The sequence below is a fragment of the Zeugodacus cucurbitae genome, chromosome 4 (assembly GCF_028554725.1).
Source record: "Zeugodacus cucurbitae isolate PBARC_wt_2022May chromosome 4, idZeuCucr1.2, whole genome shotgun sequence".
Taxonomy (NCBI): Eukaryota; Metazoa; Arthropoda; class Insecta; order Diptera; family Tephritidae; genus Zeugodacus; species Zeugodacus cucurbitae.
In genome coordinates this window covers 10,387,665-10,409,759 of record NC_071669.1, presented here as the reverse complement: position 1 = coordinate 10,409,759, position 22,095 = coordinate 10,387,665, and the positions used below count along the sequence as shown (strand labels likewise).

At 30.1% G+C, this 22,095-nt stretch overlaps 2 protein-coding genes across 4 annotated transcripts in view; one reads left to right on the top strand and one right to left on the bottom strand.

The window, feature by feature from the left end:
- Positions 1–22,095, top strand: part of LOC105209352 (uncharacterized) — a 181,817-nt gene that overhangs the window by 4,273 nt on the left and 155,449 nt on the right. For 2 of the 3 annotated variants that reach the window (XR_008471035.1, XM_029046039.2), the window contains exon 2: positions 309–600. The exons of the other annotated variant lie outside the window; for it this stretch is intronic. The gene's annotated coding sequence lies outside the window, so the exon portion shown is untranslated. The remainder of the gene's footprint in view (positions 1–308; positions 601–22,095) is intronic. 3 annotated transcript variants of the gene reach the window in all.
- LOC105209327 (cysteine-rich motor neuron 1 protein) overlaps positions 1–22,095 on the bottom strand; it is a 396,142-nt gene that overhangs the window by 221,796 nt on the left and 152,251 nt on the right. Inside the window, exon 4 of the mRNA XM_011179690.3 lies at positions 9,451–10,536. The gene's annotated coding sequence lies outside the window, so the exon portion shown is untranslated. The remainder of the gene's footprint in view (positions 1–9,450; positions 10,537–22,095) is intronic.

Below are 22,095 nucleotides of genomic sequence, written 5' to 3'. Positions count from 1 at the left end.
TACTTACGCATTATACTATTTTATGTAGATAAGATAAGCAAATAACACGTTTAGTAGTACGGAGGTAAGCGTTGAAAACATGCCTATATGTATATATGTATGTATGTATGTCGATATACAAGTGCGTGCGTATGTTTTTACTCGGCGCAAGTGAGGTGAGGCAAGCTATGATAAAGTAATTATTTTTGTATAAACCTGTGCTGATAGTTTAGAATATTAATTTTTTTATTAAAATTTCAATATTTATTTTAATAAAAAATCATTTTTTTCATTAAAGTAATAATATTTTTTTTTCCAATTAATTTCAGGTTTAACTGCATTGAAATAATTGAAATTACTCGTTTGAGTGTGTCATGGTAATTGAAGTGTGAACTGATGTAATCTGAGTGTTGGCAGCAAAGTGTGAAACAAGAATTTAAGTAAATATTTTTGCAGAAAGAAATAGGAGATATTTAAAATCAGAAATATAAATTGCAACAGTAAAATTTTGAAAAGTTAAAATTCCAAAACTGCTGAGAAAAATACAAAAATAATTACAAAACCTAAAACCTAGTAAAAAATAAGAACCAATAAGTGATCATCTAATAACTGCATTAACCGGTAAGTTTATGAACCACAAGATTAAAACTTATAAATACAGTGAAACTTCCATAACTCGAATCTTCTATAAGTCGAAGATCTGCATAACTCGAACACTTGAATTGGCATAGCGTTTAGAAGCCAAATTTCATACAAATTTCCTTCCCTAACTCGAATTTCTATAACTCGAAGTTCTCCATAACTCGAACTCTTGAAGTGGCAATAGAAGTCAAATTTCATACAAATTCCCCTCAATAAATCGAACTTTTTGGTCAGGACATAATAAAAAATTTAAAAGTTTACTGTCAGGGAACAATTTTAAAAGAGTCTTTCTATATCGTATGGAGGCTAACAAAAAATATGATTTTATACTTATAGAAAATAAAAATTTCGTAAATCGTGTAACAAAGGCATGAGATATAGACGTCAAGAGTCAAACATAAGCAAACTGCAACAAACAAAATTACAAAATACATGTACATAAATACAACTTGTTGCGAAGTAAATAACTAAAACTGTGGGTAAATATATATTTTACAGCTTTTTGAAAAATGTATGTTTCAATGAACATTTCTATAACTCGAAGTCTCTCTAACTCGAAGTTTTTTTGTGGATTATGGTGATTTGAGTTAGAGAAGTTCCACTGTATTTACTAACTAGCTATTGGTATTGTATATTTCGAAAATTGCAATTTCGAAACAATAACGGTATATTCGATGAGTTTATCGGTATATTTATACTTTTTCTGCTTAGATCATAACACTTATGTGACACAGCTTTTAGTAATACCATATGAAATTAACAGTCTTTGATTTGCTTTGACTGTGTTGAGTGTCGAATCGAACAAACAACTTATATAAGTTGTAATAGGCTAGCAACTAGAATTATATTTATAGAAAACTCATACTTCCTTGGAACAACAAGCAAACATTTGGGAATTTTGTGAAACTCACAACTGATAGAAGACCTAACTGGAATCTCCTTAAGAACTTATGCAATGTTGAAGGTTATTGAAACCTCTATCTAGATATTCGTTAAATTTTCGAAGACAAAAATAAGTCTTATAATCCGAAAAGAAATCTTCGATTTGAAAGATGATGACATATAATATATAGATAAAATAAGGCAAGCTCAGAACCTTTCAGGTTCAGCTGAATTGTAATAAAAAACCACAAAAAATATTTTGACAATTTGGTTTTTGCCCAAATTCCCGTCATTTTTTGAACATACCTCTGAAAAACTAACTTAAAAATCATAAAAAAAAGTTCATAAGTTCTTGGATCATTAATAATATTGTTATGTTCTGGTTATTCAATAAAAGCGGTAGATATTTCATCTGTATAATCTGACAAAAGCTAACCTAAACTGGATACTGAGACAGATTAGTTTCTTGATTTGAAAATTTAAGATCATCTAATACCATAGTAATTGAGCTGGAAAATTTCTATGATATTCGGTGATCTTAAATTAAGATTAGCGGTTGTTCGGAGCTTTCAGTTATAATCCACTTCTTTGTACTAAACTAATATTGACCAGGCGGGATACTGAATATGGTTCTAACTCAGTGGGTTACATGTTTGACTATGTTTGGAAGCCATCGAAGTCATGAGATAGGAGAATAAATTTTAAATTTTAAACTGTTCACAAATGATATTTTCCTACAGCAGTTAACGCTTGTAATTAAAAAATATTTCACATTTTAAGGAAGAATAGCTCTGGATAAATTAAATTATAGTCTAGTGGGTATAGAGATATGCTGTCAATGTCAAAAACTCGATTTCAGACTGAAAATTTTTAAATTTGTTTAAAAACCATTTTCTTCTCACTCTCAACTGAAAAGCTAAGCTTTATGGAACTACTAAAGGTATATGGACAAGATAAACTATATTCTAAATTAGGAACTATGACCAAAAGCACATTAGGTTACGTTAAGGGATAGATCTCCGCAGCTGTGAAGAATTTCGACTGTCCATTGTGACACCCAGGAAACTCCTAACGGATCACTAAGCTAATGTCGATTCCAGTCACTGCACTGGGTTCACCGAAAATATGCCTACCGAGGTGCTTTCACCTACGTCTGGCGAATGCTGGACATTGATGGAGGAATTGCTTGGATGATCTCTGTCCGCCTTCCACCAAACTGCTTTGGCAACTAGCGTCTGACTTGATTCCAAGCCTCACCGCGAGTGTGCCTATTGGACAATAACCAGTAAGCACACCAATGATTATGGAGAGGTGAACCCTACTAAGCGACAACAGCTGTAAAGACCGTTTTCGATCCACCAAAAACACATTACTCTAATAATATGAAAATATAAATTTAAAGTTACAGTGACTTTTAAAAGTACTTCGCGAAAAATAACGCTGAAGTAATTTTAAACAAATAATGATTGTAACCATGATGATAATATAAAATTATTTTTGGTGTAAAACCACAATTTTCTCCCTCACTGATTTCTGTAGACAAACAACAATTTTCACTAATAAATGATTTTTTTCGATATGTTGACAAATTTCTGGGTGTTTTTCTGTTTTTTGTAAATTAAGTGCCACTAATAACATGTTCATAGCAACAGGGCATTGTGACGTGTATATAAGAGAATATTTATATATAAAAAGCTCTATAATTACACAAATACATATATGAATATGAATATAAATATCGCACTCATATTCACAATCGAATGAAATGTACACTTGAGTAAACATAAATTTGTAGAAGTTCGTTTTTCTTTACACCACCAAACGACAAACAATACACGCATATATACATACACTCATATGTATATTCATTTGTATTTATGACGACCAATAATTGGCAATCGATTGATCAATATGCCTAGCAACAATCACGACAGCAACAACGACAAATAACCGAAAAATTAAAAAAAAAATATTAACAAGAAAACAACAATTACAACAACAACAACAATGCATTTATGACAATATACGCATGTTCATAAGGGTGTATATGTATGTGAGTATATCTTTTTAAAGGTTTTCAACAATATTATTGTTGGTCCATAAAAAAAAAAACTTTACTGAAGTGTTTTTTTTTTTTTTAATTTTTACATTTTTTCTTAATTAAATTTCGCATATTGTTCTTATTGCTGTTGTTGTCGCTGCTGTCGGTTATTTGCTGGTTGTGGTTTTGGTGGTTGTCTGCGGGATTTCGCTTGTGGTTGTGTTGTGCGTATGCGCGCTGTGATATCGCAAATAAATTGAGAATAAATTAATATAACGAAATAACAGTTTAAGAATTTCGCGAAAAAATTGGCAAATAAATTAGTAATTAATGAAATTGTGTATTTTATAGAAAATGGAAAAAACAACAATATTGGTTACAGTTAACCCATATGAACGCTTGTTAACGATAGGAGCATGAGTTTAAGTGATGCATAATGAACGAGGAGGAAAAAAAGAAAAAGAAAAAAATTTGTTCTCGACGTTGAAAGAATTTGTTGCCCCAGAAACATATCTGAAAAAATATTCAAGAAATAGAGCCTATAGCCGTAAGCTCACCAGACCAAGAGTTTACTATTTTACATCAGACAACTTGAGACAAAGCTGTGATGTTGTGGCAATATTTTTCTCTTTCGGTCAGTTGGTGATATCCATGGTCAAGCCTCTTACTCCGTACAATATAGATACATATGGAATATACGAATTTCCCAAAAAAGCTTCCCAACTCTAGAACTAGGAGGAGAAAATAAGTTTTCTTCACTTGTTCACTAGACGGTTTCTTCCTTGTAGTAACTTTGAAATTTTATCCAGTTTTAGTATCTTCAGAAATACAGTCGAACTTCTCTAACTGGAATCACCATAATCCATAAAAATGGAGATTTTCGAGTTATAGATGTTCGAGCTATGGAGGTTCCATTGTATTTCTATCCCTTTGTGGAGTATTTAGTTAAGAGATATACCGAAAATTAGTTATTTGAACTCTTCTTTAGATAATAAGATACAACTCGATATAAAATGCTCCTACCTAATCCTACACCAACACAAATTTTCTTTAAGAGATAGAAGGTTTCTTCAAAAAATAACGGTATTTACGTTTTAAAATATTCCCCATTCGATATCCTGCTTTTTCCAATCATCAAAACACTTCTCAAACTTAATTTTTGGGATAGCCTTCGTTCCTTCAGCGATTGCTTGTAAAATGAAAATGGCCCTTTAATGTTCAGCTGAATTGTACTGTACTTCAGGGGCATTTATATCAACATAATAAAAAACAAAAAAAAAATATTTAGACAATTTGACTTTTGGAGAAATTCCCGTTATTTTTTTAACATACCTCGTATATTTATATTTTCGTTATATTCGCGTTAATCTATGTATATTTTCTTTGACAGAAACAGTCTTAAAAGGTCTTTAGCCTCTCATATTCATGGCAGTATAACTTAAAATCAGGAACTCTATTTTACTATGTAGTATGGCAAGATGCGTTCAACATCAAGATGTTCCAACGGATACTGTAATGAGTACTTTTATCAAGAGATGTCATATGAAAGACTTGAAAATATACAAAATCTAAGAATCTAGTATTCCAGACATTTCTTAGCGTAAACTTAAGATTCGGAGCTTGGAATTTGAAGTACTTGTTAATTTTACTTAGAAACCTCCAAGTTGTTTATGCAAAAACTTCGAAAAAGAAAAAAAAGAAAATTAAAATTAAAAGAAGAAGAAAAAAATCTCTAACACTTTAAACCCATAATTTCGTTAGTAAACCGCAAAAACATTATTACTTGTTTACATTTCTAAGAAATATATGTAATCATAAAAACCAAACCAGCTTTCAAATTTAACCAACAGCTTTGACTTAGCTGGAGAAAACAACGCTCAAATCTCTTCATTCTCCGCATGACTTATGCGAAAATAAATAACACAAAAATTACATGGAATTCTCATATACACCTTAACATAATTTCACAACAACAAAAAACACGTCAGGAATATACAAAAGCGCGTTTTTAAATAATAATTAAAGCACTAATGAAATGACAGTGCTGAATACGAAAATCACAACACAAACACGCTAGCAAATAGCTAAGCAGCCGCCACCACCCCCACCAAAGGCATACATATATTTGTATGTAGGTACAATTCAAAACCAGTAAAAATACAAAAAAAAAAAACCTTTTTACAAACAAATCAAGCCAAGCAATCTCGAAACACGCTGACTGGCAGTTCGTCAAGCGTGCGTACACATTCACTGGCGCTCGTTGCCAAACAGCAGCTATTCGAGTACATACAGCTACCAAATTCAATTAACGGCTTGTTGTCAAGTTTGCCTTTTGTAGTTATTTACGAAAGTAGTAATGTTGCCAGTGAAGTGTGTAGAGTGTGTGGCGTGCTGGTAGCTGGTGGAGTGAGCGAGTTATTAACGCGCGTTTGCCTCTACTACCTGGCGCATTTGTTGACCGGCTGGAAATTTTGTTTTCATTTCCATTGCGTGTTAAGCATATTTTTGTGTTTATTTATAGTATACATAGTAGTCGAAGGAAATATTGAAATCGCTGAAGTTGCGACTTTAAACCTGTCGTGGCTAACTACCAATTTCCGCTTGTGGAGTAAACCCAAGTGACCGGTGACCACCTAATAATTGGTTAATAGGAGTTAGAGTGCTGAAACGGAAATTACCACGCAATTAAATGAAGGGACTGACAGCCTAATTGATCCTTGGAATACACAAATAGTGGACAACGTGATGGCTTAAGCTTTTAATATGTCCGAAACTCCATTTGTTAGGAGAAATGAGGAGAACAAAGAACTTCCTGGTAGCATTTCATTGCTCAAATAAATTATTTGTTTGGACTTTCCATTAATATCTATCATTTAATACGAAGCAGTGGAGCTTAATAATGTGTTTGGAACACAAAAAATACTAACGAAAGTGGAAACTTGGTGAATATACAGTCCTAACATTCAAAAGCCGGAGTTCCTGGGCGAATGATGAAGAGTATAAAATTGTCCAATTACGGAGTGGTCACTTCTAAAAGTTTAGATTTTGGATATGCCCGCTTTTTGAAGCACTCAGAAAGATTTGAGGTAAGAAGTAAGTAAGTAAGATGCTTCTTGTGGAAGTCATTTAATGTTTGGAGAGTAATTCTTCCGTTCAATCGTTCTTTAACTTCTTTATTGGTGAGAATTTTATTTCACCAAAGAAATAAATTATTTTTAATGACCTGTCTTTGACAAAAATACTATTTCTTTTACAGTTACAGTTCTTTAAGGAAATATTCGGGGTCTTAATTAACGGTATTTTCATACTTTTTTCTAGTACAATATAAAAAGAATGGGAATATAGCTTCATATAAAAAGGTCAAACACCCGAATTGACTTCCTTCGTTACTCAAATATATATTTTCAGACCGAACTTGATTCTCTAAAATCAAACGCTAATAGCAAAAAAGCAATTTCATTGTTGCCGTACTAACATCTATCACTTCAATAAAATTTACATATTTAGTTTAAAGTGAAATTATTTACGTAAAAAATGTAAAAATGGTCGATTTATTTGTTTTAAATAATCCATTGTTATTATAAATGATATATTAAAGCTATTTTACGTTTCTGCTGGCAAAATAACGTCATACTTGTGAGAACTTTGAATAATTTTACATTTCACATTTCACATGTACAGCGGCCATTGTCGTCGGCAAAATTAGAAACATTTCTAATTTACCCATAAGAAGGCGTGTATTTTAATATTTGACAGATGTCGCTCGTCGCTTGTCGTCTTCAGTCACAATAGTCAGAGTTAGATAAAGTGACTCAATAATTTTACAATTAAAAACTTTTATCATTAATATCAAGAAAATATCCCTGCAATGATAAACACCAACCCGGAAATTAAAAACTCTTACATGAACAGAGTACTTTTATGGTTACTTTTCTTACACACAAGCCCTTTATTTACCCATAATAAAGGTGTAAATTAAGTGAAATTGATTTGTCACATGCGTACACAACATATACTATAAAGGCGTATAAACAAACGCGTACTAAAAGAAAAAAAGGTGTTCAACACCAACAACATATCGGAGGAACAACCTCAATGAGTGTGAAAAACTAGTTCACATATCGACTTTATTGCGGTAATAGGGTAACATTTTGTGGAGTTTCGCCTTCGCATTGACTTGTTTACTTAAATGACAGTGGAATTGACGGCACTAAATACTCGAGCAACTATGTACAACCTTTTTCTTATCGCTCCGTACAATTTATCAGATATGCTCGATGGGAAATAACAATAAACAAACAACAACAACAACAACAAGTGGGTAACAAGCATAAATATACGCGTATATACATGAAGACATATGAATGTAGTAAATTTACGTGAATAATGTGTAAAAAAATATGTTACATTTATAAAAATGTCGTTCACACTTTCAACGCGTATCCAAAGGAGGGCAATAAAATTGTCTGAAGTTTATTGTACTCAAATGTCGCATATAAGGGGAGTAAAGGACGGCAAACAAATAAAAAAAAACAGAGTAAATCAAGTGGAAAAGAATGCAAAAGAGGTGACTTTTGAAAGTATTAGAATTTAAGTTAGTTAAAAATAGTTTAGAAAAAAGGTTTAAATACATTCATTTAATCTTGGATCAAAAAATGTTCCAACAACCGTTTGTGACCAAAAAATTAATTATTTTTGGAATAAACGAATATCTTCAAAACATTCAGCTCGGCATATCGACTTAACTCACATATCGATCCATAACAAAATCATTGCTATAAAGTTATATAACAATTAGTTTTTAGAAAAAAATATTCTTCTCAATTTTCATCCAAATATCTCACCATAATTTCCTGAAGGGTTACTACAATGTAAATATTTTCCCTATGAAAAATGTAATTTTCCCTATGAATAAATTTAAAATTTTTTAAATACTTTTTTTTCAATAGAACAAATAAATCCATACAACATTTATTTTATTTTTGATGTTTAAGTTTAATTAAAAATTAAAAAAAATTATATTTAAAGTGCTATATCACATTACGGGGTTAAGGGTAATCAGGATTTTCAAAAAATCAATATTTTGCATTTTCGTTAAGTGTAATATCTTAAAAATATTCTCTGATAATTTGAAGTAGATCCGATAATTACTTTTCGAGTTATACGACACTTAAATGCATTTTTCTCAAAACTATGTGTTTTGAACTGGTGACAACTATAACTAGAAAACCGCATAGTAGATTTTAATGAAATGTAGACAGCTTTTAGAAAGCAAAAGGCATCCTGGGCCTTAACGAAGCTCTTTTAATTAAAAAAACCGATTTTAAGACCAATTATTTGTTGATTTTTGTTTTTTTTTTAAATGTAAAAAAAAATTTCCTGTAAAAAAAAAAAACAATCTTCGATCCGGCCCAGGATTATCTATTTAAATAACTTATTTTTCTTATCCGATTGATTTTAGATGAATCTCCAAGGATTTATGTGTGTCACCGCAAGGTTATTTTTTTTGGAACTGGGTCAACACAAACAGCTATAACTTTAGAAATTATAATTTTTTTTTTCCAATTTTCGAGACTTCAAGTCAAAACATTGTGTAATATTGCCGTATTATTAATTTTGTGAAATAACATAGTTTAATAGCAAAAAAAAATACTGAAAATTCTAATTTTTTCGTGTCTCTGATCACCCCTAACCCCATAAAGCACACTTTCTATAATCAAATTTTTTAAATATTATCGGATTTTATTTGATAATTTGATATTTTTACGTATAAAATAATACTTTTGTATGTCAAAGTAATATAAAATGTTATATTCAAACATTTTATTATAATAATAAATAAATAATAATTTTAAAAATTTTATATTCCATAATAAAAACATAATAAAATATACTTCAGTACTCACCTTTCAAATCTTCAATTACTTTTAATCTGTACTTCATATAGAGTTTGAGATTATCCGCCTTTGTAAGCAATATCACGATAAATCAATGTAAAGTCCATATACTTGTAGCGCTTAATGGAAATATCAGCCCTCGAACGCATTAAGCGGTTACCGCATTTCACACTTTTACCATTCATTTATATTTATTAGTTTTTTAATAACTTACACGCTTCTACAGTCTTCCGCGCACTACGACCGACCGAGCGACATATGTACGTACATATGTATGTATAAATCAAAACGAAACGAACCCGACGCGAGTGCACATAAGTTCATATACCAAGCGCTGCTCATACAGGTGTGCATATGTATGTTTGTGGGACTTCATGAAATAATTTTATTCATTTTCGATTTTCATGCTCTTATATTTTCACATTTCTTTTCACATTCATTAAACAAAGTTATCAGTAATAATAATATCAGTAAATTTGCTATTGTATATTAAATAGTTATTGACACACATAATTATTTTCTTGCTGCATCATGCTTTTGCATGCACATCTCTCACGAACCGATTTGCGCAGAAAAATTTGCATTCCAATTAGCTGTCCCAGGCACATTTTTGCAAAGACTTTCACACACTTTTTCGCTACACTATTCACACACTTTTCACTTGTCCTACACTTTAAACTTTACTCTTCACATTTTAAAATACTTTTATACAATTTTATTAATAATTTATTAACAATTCAATGTCAAATTTGCAAATTTTCTACGCTTCTTTCAAACGACGCACTTATTCACGAAGTACCGGCACTTGCAATGAGGCTGGAAGTCTAGCGGTGACACATTCCAACATACTCACGCGCTGCGCTGACTCTCACCCACACTCATCAATACTTTTGATCTCTTAATTATTGGCGCAGCAACAAGACACAGTCTCTCAAGCCACTGCTTGCACTTTGCTTCCGCTGACAACAACAGCAAACAATTTATGTGGAAGAGTGCATAGGAAATAGCAGTGAGTTTTACGCAATTTTGTTTGTGTGCCTTTTCTACGTCTTGTTGTTATTTCTCCCCTTTTATGCTGTGTTTGTTTTGCAGCACCTGGAATAAATTGCAGAGTTTTTGTTTTATTAGTGCAGAGAGTTGGAAGTGGAGTGTGAGTTTGGGACAAAATGTAAATTAGAGAAATATGTGGATATTAAAGTGTGTATGTATGTTTGCAAATACAGAGTGGCTTACGTTTTTATTTCGTATATATTTAATTTATATAGATTCCATATTAAACATAATTGATATTCAATTATAAATATTTTTATTCTTTTAATATTTTTAATATTTTTTAATATTAATTTATAATCAAAATAAGAAATAACATGATTTATATTAGAAAATAATTAAATAATTAAAATAATAAATTACAATAATTAATGAAATTTTAATGTTAATGATTTCTACAAACTCCAAATTAATGATTAATGAATATTGATATTAAAATTATCTGCACCTCTTCAATAATTATAATAAAGAATAATTCAAAAAAGAAACTATATTAAAAGTGTTTAAATGCGAACACCCTGTAAAAGTGATCAATTAGCTAAGAATGACAGGGTAGTTAAAATATTGCCCCTTAATTGTTCCATTCAGCATCATTAAATATGGATTTTGGTAGTCAAACAAGGAAAGCTTCTATGTACTAATGTACATATGTATGTACGATTATTTCCTTCAGCTGACATTCGCTGCGGATGTTAATAGAACTAGCTAGAATATAAAAAGGAAATTAGTGCAAATTTGTGTTCGGTATTTAAAATTAAACTTCAGTTGAATTTTTAGTAATTTTAAGCCTAGATTTTGATAGAAAATATTGTTAGAAACCGTAATAGAATGATTAGCACTTCTATGAAATAAATATAAGAGAAACTGAAAAAATGCGCTTGGGCAAATTCAAGGTCAAACTGCAGCAGCTTGCTAAAGCGTTTTCTACTAATTGTAGTTGATTGAGTAAAATTCTTACACAGTTGATTTAACATGCCTCAATCGTTTTTGAAACTTAAGGAAGACCATGTAATGTGTAATTATATAATGCATAAGTCTGTAGGTACATATGTAAAGGGATCTTTTGGCATTTCTTTTCAGTAGGGTTTGCCATTTCATAACGGAAAGATCTACGATCTAACAACGAGTCGAAATTATTAAAATTTACTACGGAAATTAGTCAATGGCCTCAATACTGGCTGAATGGCTTCGTCAATAAATAAAATATACGTTATTGGCAATTCACACGTAATTCATGCGGTTTATGAGCAGTCGGCGACATTGAGCCTTACTTCTTCCGTAATGTTCAAGACCAATACGTTACAGTGAATGAGAATTCGCTACCGCTTAATGATAACCAAATATTTTTGGCCCGGATGGGATGATAGGGACCATATGTGATTCCAACAGGACGGCACCACAAGTCGCACAGCGAATATCACAATAGATTTATTGAAAACCAAGTTTGGTGAACGTGTTATCTCACGAAATGGCACAGTCAATTGGCGACCTCGGTCGTGCGACTATTTACTGTGGGGCTAAGTCAAGTCTATGGTCTATGCCAACAAACCAGCGGCGAGTACATAATGGCATCGAATATACTTTCAGATGAATAAATAATTTCATTGATATCCCAAACTGTTTTTGCTTTACCTTACCCTTTAAAGGTGGGTTTCAGAGGCTAAAAACAAGGATTTTTTTTAAATTTTTCTTAAATATATACAATCATAAATTTCTTTTAAACAATTCAGCGTATCAAAGATACATGTTTAAACAGTATTTTGTGAAATTTTTATTTCAGAATTCTGAAATCTCACCCGTTTCTCATCTCATCTCATCTCCCATGACTTGTCCAAAAAAAAAGGGTGTTGCTTTGGACATCATAACTCATGATTGGTGCATCTCAAAACACTGAACCAAAAATATTGCGATAGTAAATGGACAAATCTAATTAATCAACGAAGAAAAAAAATATTGAAATTTTAAGTTTTGATAGAATTTAAACCAAAAACTCACTTTTTTGGTAAAATTTTCGCCATATATTGGCTCGAAAATAATAATTACAATGACAATATAGACAAATCCTTCGTTAAACTAAATTAACTAGATAATGTTATTTCAAAGATGTGTGAAAAATTTGAACAAAATTGCCTCATAGCTTTTTGAGTTATTGTGTCCACCGACTTGAAAAATTGAGTTTTGGGATAAATACGTTTAAAGTTTTACGTTCGCACTGATGGACGGAACTTCCAAAGGGTATGTCTTTTAGAATAATACTCGGATTGATTTGATATTTTTGAATAATATTTTAAACATATTGCACAATAACAATAACCCAGCTAACCCCTTAAATGGAACAAATATTGGAAATTTATATGTCTTTGACATATTAAAAATTATTTCGATATATTTTTCTAATAAATTATGATTTTTATACTCTCGCAACAAATGTTGCTAAAGACAGTATTATAGTTTTGTTCACATAACGGTTGTTTGTAACACCCAAAAATAAACGAGTTAGATATAGGGTTATATATACCAAAGTGATCAGGGTGAAGAGTGGAGTTCAAATCCGAATGTCTGTCTGTCCGTCCGTCTGTCCGTCCGTCCGCCTGTGCAAGCTGTAACTTGAGTAAAAATTAAGATATCTTGATGAAACTTGGCACACTTATTTCTTGGCACCATAGGAAGGTTGCTTTCGAAAATGAGCAAAATCGGACCACTGCCACGCCCACAAAATGGCGAAAACGGAAAACACATAAAGTGCTATAACTAAGCCATAAATAAAGTTATGGAAATAAAATTTGGTATGAAGGATCGCACTATGAAGGGGCATATTTGGATGTAATTTTTTTGGGAAAGAGGGCGTGGCTCCATCCCTATAACGTTTTTTGGACATATCTCGTAAACTACTAAGGCTAGAATAACGAAGCTCTCTATAGTCGTGTTCAGGCACTTCCTTATACAATCCAAAAAGTCATCCAGTAAGGAAAAACACCAGGAACCTTAAATCTCGTTAAAAAGATGGTACAGAAGGGCTGCACCCAAATTGGTATATAGAATTTTAAAAGGGTGTGGATCCGACCACTTATGGGTCAAAAACTATATCTCTGACTCTACTCGACCAATTTCTATAAAATTCGATTCATAATATTTATCTGGCATCCCAATGATATGATCTGAAAATAGACCAAATCGCTTCACTACCACGCCTACTTCCTATATACCAGAACTTTGAAGACGATCTGAATCGTTTGCTTTACAATATATAAAGTAAGTACTAGTGAAGATATCGGTGCAGAACTTTGCACAAATACTATGTTAATAGTGTGGCAGCCCCATTCTAAAAATCGCCGAAATCGGACCATAGGTTTTTAAGGCCCCATATATCGAACACGAGGACCTCGGTGCTTCTAACCTAATATTATGGTTTCCAACTTTCAATGGACTTTATACAATATATATGACGAATATGTGGGTCAAATTGTGTATTTTATAATATTAATAAAGTTAAATAAATAAATTGCGAGAGTATAAAATGTTCGGTTACACCCGAACTTAGCACTTCCTTAGTTGTTTTGATATATTTTTTATAATAAATTATGATTTTTTTATTTAATTACATGTATATCATTCATAAAAGCAATCGAACAACAAAAAATAATAATTTCAAAAATTTAATGAAGAAATTTTCGCAGAATTTAAGAATTTAGAATTAAGCAGGTTTTTGCTTATTTTTGGTGAATTTTTTAATTAAACTTATTTTTTGATTCCATAAATAAGTAAATATTAATTCTACCAACCAACACTGCATACATAAAATTGCCTACTTTTTACACATTATTTGCCGTTTCATTACCACCATTTATTCTCTATTCCATTGTACATTTTACAATAACTTGTATTTGTTGTTGCTTACTTTTAATTAGCAGTTTTCTATGTGATTCTTTACTCTTTACAATCTTTATTTTACGTGTTTATTTTTTTTTTATTGTTATACAGTTTTTTTCCATAATTTCCAATATTGCCTATTTATTTTAGCAATATTTTCGCGGCCTATTGTAATTAGCCGCCAGCGCTAAACAACAAAGCAAAAGGCAATAAAAAAAAATACAAATTGGAAAAATACTAAACAAATAAATAATCACAAAAAGGTCGTAGCATAATAAAAAAACGGGGAAGTTGCTGATTTTGTATTTTTTCACTTTGTGGCACTGAGTGGTTTTCAATAGCGTGAAATTCGCTTTAATGCAAAATTACCGCCTTTTTGTGACTTTTGCCTTTTGCAATTATTGTTATTATTTTCATTTTTTTTATTTTTTTTTTATTTCTTATTTGAAGTTATTAGTTTCGCATAGGCCTATTGATTATTAAGGCCATGCCAAGCTTTTGTGGAGAGCTTTTGTTAGAAATTTGTTGTTTGAATTTGTATGGAAATACTTGAAAGGCTTTGTGAGTGCAAGGTAAGCTTTGTTAGCTAAAATGCTTTGATCACAAAGTTGCTGGTTTTTAAGTGTAATTTGTTAGGCTTTCGTGATTTTATTAGTATTAAATATATATTATTTATATATTTTTTAATTTTTTTTAATAAATTTTTTTTTTAATATTTTTTTCTAATATTTTATTTTTTTTAATAATATTTTTTTTAATAATATTTTTTTTAATATTATTTTTCTAATAATTTATTTTTTCCATATTTTTTTTATATTTTATTTTTTTTTAATATTTTATTTTTTTAATAAAATTTTTTTAATTTTATTCTTCTTTTTATTTTTATTAATTTTTTTTTTTTTTTTTTGTTGCTTATAACAATTTCAAAAAACTCAATAGAATACAAAAATTTATTTTTTTAAAATACAAAAATTTATTTTTTTATTTCCTATAAATTCCTCGTCATATTTTATCCTCTCAACTTTAAAAATTTCTTAAAATTTTCCAAATTTAATTCAAGACCCACACATCATCCAAATGTCTCTTTGCACCCAAGTGATCTCTGTAAATCCGCTTTGTACTTAATTCCTTTGACATACATATATTTCAGACGTTCCGCACAAAGCATAACACACTAATCCCAAAACTAATTAAGTTATTTATAAAACAACAAAGAGATCTAATTGGAAGTGCACACGCCAACGCAAACACTTAAGAGAGCTCCCTGACACCTACTACCTCATCTGATTTGTCTGCATTCAGCAAATGCATTGCACGAACCGAAAGCAGCGCGCCGACGAGCTGTCATTCATGCGGATCATTTCATACATTTGTGTATATTTTTAAAACTTTATTGTTTTGACTTAATCCACAACTAAACATAATTAAAAAGCATTTCAGAACACAAAAAAAAACAACAAAAAAAATGAAAGTTTCACAATCAATATGAACGCAGAGCTTTCGACAGTGTGAATACTGTAGATATGTAAATCTCAAATGCATTCCAAAGCACAACAACAATAAAAACAAATTTAAGAAAATATGAACAATATTTCAAAAATAAATATTTCACAAAAGCTGCAGCAAATCATAAAATAATACAAAAACAATGCAAATGTGGACATTCATTGGTGGCATACGTATTGGCAGCAGTCGCCTTCACAATGCTGCCACAAAACAAATTTTTAAAATATTTCAGAATTTTCAATTTTTAGTTATTGTATTTTGTGACGTTTACATGTGTGCGACGTCAAATGCATTTGGCTTTGAAATCATTTTCTATGCAGAACGGGGTAGTGCACCCTGGATGGTTGAAAATTATTGCTTATGGAACATATGGTGGCAAGTGTTTGGAGAAATCGCTGTCTGAATATAGAAGCAGGTGGAAAGTGCATTAGTTTGATGGAGGTTGCATGCATCATAAAGAAATTTTGATGTACATAACCTCAAAAAATATTTCTATAAACCGAATGAGAATTACAGGCACAATGTGCACTTAAAGGAAAATACTTTTATTTGTCTCTTTTTTATAGCAAATCTTACTATAAAAATTAACTATAACATATACTTATTAAACGTATAACTGTTATCTACCATAACCTCTAACAGAAGTACTCCACTTATGGTACCACTTCCCAACTAAGCTCGCTCACCTTCTCCTTCAAATATATGAAATAGATAAGCGGGCATGTAGCCTAGATTAGTGGTCACAAAACAAAAACAAGCATATAAAACAAAAATATATAATAAGAAATATATATTACAACAACAAAAAATCGGACTTGCCTTCCACATTAGTTGAAATAATACTAGCACACGGTTACTGAGTTATTTTTACAAACGCTGACAGCTTTCTTATCTGTGGCATATAATGTTTATCTATTTATTGTCATTAAAAAGGAATTTTATCGCGGAGAAAAATATAAAGATGGCGTTGTATTGTGGATTTCATTGGAATTTAGTGTATACTTCCGAAACAGTAAATAAATACAGTGGTAATCTTGTGTGGCTGCATATGTATGTGTTGTAGATTTTTGTAGGCTTTGCCATTTGTTAGATAAGTGATAAGAAAGTTTTGGCATTAAATGCTGATATGATTATTTTGAAAATAAAACGTTAGTAGGAGGAAATTTAAATATGGTGGACAGTGAAGTAAAATTTGAAAATCAATTTAAATAGTATACAAAAAATAAGACAATTTAAAAATTTTTAATATTAATTAATTTTGCAAAAAATAAAATATTTTTACCAAAAAATTTTCAAAAACAATATTTTTATTAAAAAAAATCTCAGAAAATTTTTATAATTTATAAAAAATTTGAATTAATTCGAAATTAATAATTGAATTAAAAATTATCATCGAAAAATTAAATAATTTGCAAAAATTAATATTTCTATCAGAAATCAAAAAAAAAAAATTGTTTAATAATAAAAAAATTTATTTATCAAATATTAATATTTATTAATAAAATTTTCTTTAAAAAAAACCTCAGCAAATCCTTAATATTAAAAAAAAAATGTCATCGGAAAAAATTATTGATGATTAAAGCTTTTTCTTATTTTCAAAAATTTAGCCCAGGATTATCTATTTATAAAACAAATTTTTCGTATCGGATTGATTTTCGATGAATATCCGAGGGCTTATAATTGTAAAATTATAAAAATAAAATAAAATAAAGTATTCATAATTTATGTATGTAAAATAAAGTATTCATATTTATAAAATAACTTAATAATTTCAATAAATAAAAATTAAATAAAATACAATTAATGTTATTGATTTATAAAAAATTAATTACAAGTAAAAAACAAGAAAAAACGTTAACTTCGGCTGTACCGAAGCTAATATACCCTTCACAGGTACATTTCTTTTAGTAACTATGTGTTTAAGCAAATCTAAAGACGTAAGAAAAAGTGTGTAAAAAACAGAAAACATTTTACTAATTCTTTTTAGCCGGGTTATTTGCTAGAAACATTAAGGTTATATAGTTAACCGATCTGAACAATTTCTTCTGAGATTATATTATTACTTTAAGCAGTAATCCATGTCAAATTTCGTGAAGATACCACGTCTAATGTGAAAATTTTCCATATAAGCCATTGATTCCGATCGTTCGGTTTGTATGGCAGCTATATGATATAGTGAACCGATCAGAACAATTTTTTCGGAGATTAAATTATTTCTATGAACAATAACTCATACCAAATTTCGTGAAGATATGTAGTAAAATGCGGAAGTTTTCCATACAAGCCCCTGATTCCGATCGTTCGGTTTGTATGGCAGCTATATGCTATAGTGAACCGATCAGAACAATTTTTTCGGAGATTAAATTATTTCTATGAATAATAACTCACACCAAATTTCGTGAAGATATGTAGTAAAATGCGGAAGTTTTCCATACAAGCCCTTGATTCCGATCGTTCAGTTTGTATGGCAGCTATATGCTATAGTGAACCGATCTGAACAATTTTTTCGGATATTAAATTATTTCTATGAGAAATAACTCACACCAAATTTCGTGAAGATATGTGGTAAAACGCGGAAGTTTTCCATACAAGCCCTTGATTCCGATCGTTCAGTTTGTATGGCAGCTATATGATATAGTGGTCCGATATCAGTTCCGACAAATGAGCAGCTTCTTGAAGAGAAAATAACATCTGCAAAGTTTCAAAATGATATCTTAAAATCAGAAGGACTAGTTCGTATATATACAGACAGACCGACGGACATGGCTTAATCGACTCAGTTCAACATACTGATCATTTATATATATATTCTACGTGGGACCTCCGACACTTCCTTCTGGGTGTTACAAACTTCGTGACAAACTTAATATACCCTGTTCAGGGTATAATTAAATTTATAAGAAATATTTATAAGCAAAAAATATGTTATTTCAATTCAGAAAAATATTAAAGAAAAAAATCGTTAATGGTTAAAAAAACTAATCAAAAATAAAATTATAAACAATTTTTTTTCTTATTGAATTAATATATTAAAAATAATATATTAAAATGAAATATTAAATGATAATATGAATAGTTACTTAAAAATAATTACTACCAAATTTATAAAAATATAAAATATAAAAAATTTAAGGAAATAAATAATGAAAAAAAAAGTATAAAGCATTTTTAGTCTTAAAAAATAATTTCTTTTTCCCCAAAAGTTTACAAAACAAATTAAATTTTTCTTTAAAACTCATAAATCATGTATGTAATTTATCATCAATTATGAAATTAATTATTAGAATATTTAAATGAAAATTATGCAAAAACATATTATTAAAATTAAAATTCATTAATTCATAATTGAAAATCTGAATAATTAATTAAAATTAGTTACTATCAAATTCATAAATAGTAAATAAAAAATTAAAGGAAACAAATGATGACAAAATATAAAAAATCTATCAGCCCTATTCTGTGTACTTTACAAATTCAACAAATTTCTAATTTGTAAAAAATTGAAATTTATCAAGCATTTCGTATTCTGTGTTTAAAATAAAAAGCTTTTTGCTTTATAAGTTGTTAAGAAGTAAAATGCTCTTGACAAATAAAATATCTTGCAGTGGATAGTTGTGAAAGTGAATTTTTTGCAATGGATATATTTTACTTTTGTCGTTATTTCTATACAAAGAGGAAAAATATGAACATGATGATGGCTCGCGTTATTGAGCCGTTTTAATATTAAGAAGTTTAGTTTTCCCTTTTTTGTATAAAAAAATGAAGATAGTGAGGGTAACTTTGACGAAATTGTTTTCTATGTATGGTAGTCCCCAAGGAACTTTTCTGAAGCTAAACATAAGAACGAACTAAATCAAAATTGCATACCAAATAATTTTAAATCTATTACAAAAGACCTATGTATATGTATTCTATTATATAGTATTCAATGCGCGTGGCACTCCCTGTTTGGTTAGGGAGGCTAACGAAGCTTTGGCGATTGAATAAAGACTGTCTAACCTTATCATCTATATATAATAAATATGGTTGTAAAACTAAACCAAATACTTTGCATCAGGTCTGGGAGGCTTCAGTCGATATCTCGATATCAGAATCGGATAGATAAGCTGATAAACCGGTTAATCGTAAACCAAACATATTAACGAAGCCACAATGAAGAAGGCTCTGTTAAAACAAACACTCATCCAAATAACGATATTATCCATGAAAAATAGGGCCATATTTGGAGCATGGAATATTTGCGCACTCTCAGAAACTTCACGTTTAGACCAAGAGGGAATAATTTATTCTAAAATTGAAGTTAAATTATTAACTATTTTGCAACAAATATTGAAATGCATGTGAAAACGTACTTTATAGAATAATTCAAATAAATTTTTCAATTCAATTCAATATAATTGGACAGAAATCAGCTGTTTCTGTTTACATTATTTTGTTTCCCACACGTGTGGGGAAAAGCTATGCGTACTGAAGCTTTTTATTTTATCAAAATTGTCACAGAATACCAAAACATTTCTTACTTGATAAAAATATGAAAATATTTTCAAATTTTTGTTATTTTGTCAAGTGCACAGAATAGGGCTGTATATATGTAAGTCTGAAAAAATATTTATTCAACCCAAAGTTGATAAAAATTTTGAATATTAATTATGTAATTAATAATTTGAATTATTAACTGAAAATTATGCAAAAATAAAATTAAATAAATCAAAATAAATAATTACTATTTTTGCTTAAAAAAATTAATACATTATTTTTAATTAAATAATTAATGAGGTGATATTTAATGTGAAACTAAAATTTGATTGGATATTTGGTTACACCCTTTACCACTGTTTGCCAATTATACAATTAGTTTAAGAATCAAATTGCTGCAGTGTTCCTTAAAAAAACTTCATACTTCAAATAGCTAAGTAAATCAGCTCATATCTTAATTCCGAAGAAACTCACGTACTCACAAACATTTCCGCTCATCTTTCGCAATTATTTAGTTGCCGGCTTTGAGAAATTGATTTAGATTGCGAAATCTGCTGATTTCCTTACTACGAAAAGCAATGTGTAAGCGAACAATATAAATATGTGTATATTAGTATATAAATATATGTACATGAGTATAAATGTATGTATATAATATATATGTTTGTATGTATGTAGATATGTCTGTCCATCAGTGCATTCTGTTTGTTTAGTTTGTGTTTACTTTTCGGCGAAAGATGACATCAGTGGCTATTTTCGCAAAAATGCTACAAGCAATTGTTGTAGTTGTTGCAATAGAGTGCACAAAAATACATACATACATATATACAAAATAAGTATTTACGTTGGCAGTTGCATTTGGGTTTGGTCGTCACTAGCCGACCGCTGTTGAGGTGAATGTAGACCGAAAATGAAATGCGCGTCGAATTTGCAATAAAAATTTCAAGTCATAAAAATTGAAAAGAAAATAAATGCGAAAGCAAAACAAAACTAAACTATACACTGGAAATAATAACAAAAAAATATATAAAACACAAGTAGTCCATACATATGTATATATGTATGTATATGAACATATTTTTTTGCAGTTACTGCCAAAGCTTAGAGGCGTTTAAAAACTGCAATTATTTATGGGTTTTATGATGCAAAGGCAAAAAAGCATGAAAAACACAAACAACTACACACATTTATTTACTCGTTTGTAAAAAAATTGTTTGTCTCTTAGTTTGTTTGCGCGCTCGTCTGAGAATGCATTGTCTGTTGCATCCACCAAGCACAAGGGTCCCCTTGCATTTGCTGTTGGTTGCGCTTGAATTAGAAGCGAATCAATTCATTTTAGCGGGAATCAAATGCCAAACACACACTTACAGACGGACAAACATACTTAAAATAAAATTTATTTTCTTGTTCTTCAGTTTTTTTTTTTAATTTTATTTTATTAGTTGAATTTTAAAATGCCAAAGCAAGCAAATAAAGTTATCTGCCAGGAGAATTCGCTATAAGTATGTATATATATCTGCAAGCGTACCGCACATAGCGCGACAAAAAGTACAAGGCACGAAGGAATCCATTAAGTTTACACACTAAAGCACCGTATAACAACCACAAGGTGGCCGTCGTTATGTCTCTTTGACTTTATTACGTCTGCTATACCTCTGCATGTATATGAGTGTGTGTGTGACTGTTCAGCTGTCTGTCTGTCAACACTTGATTTATGTGCCAAATGGCAGCGGGCGGTGGTCGCACTCGTTC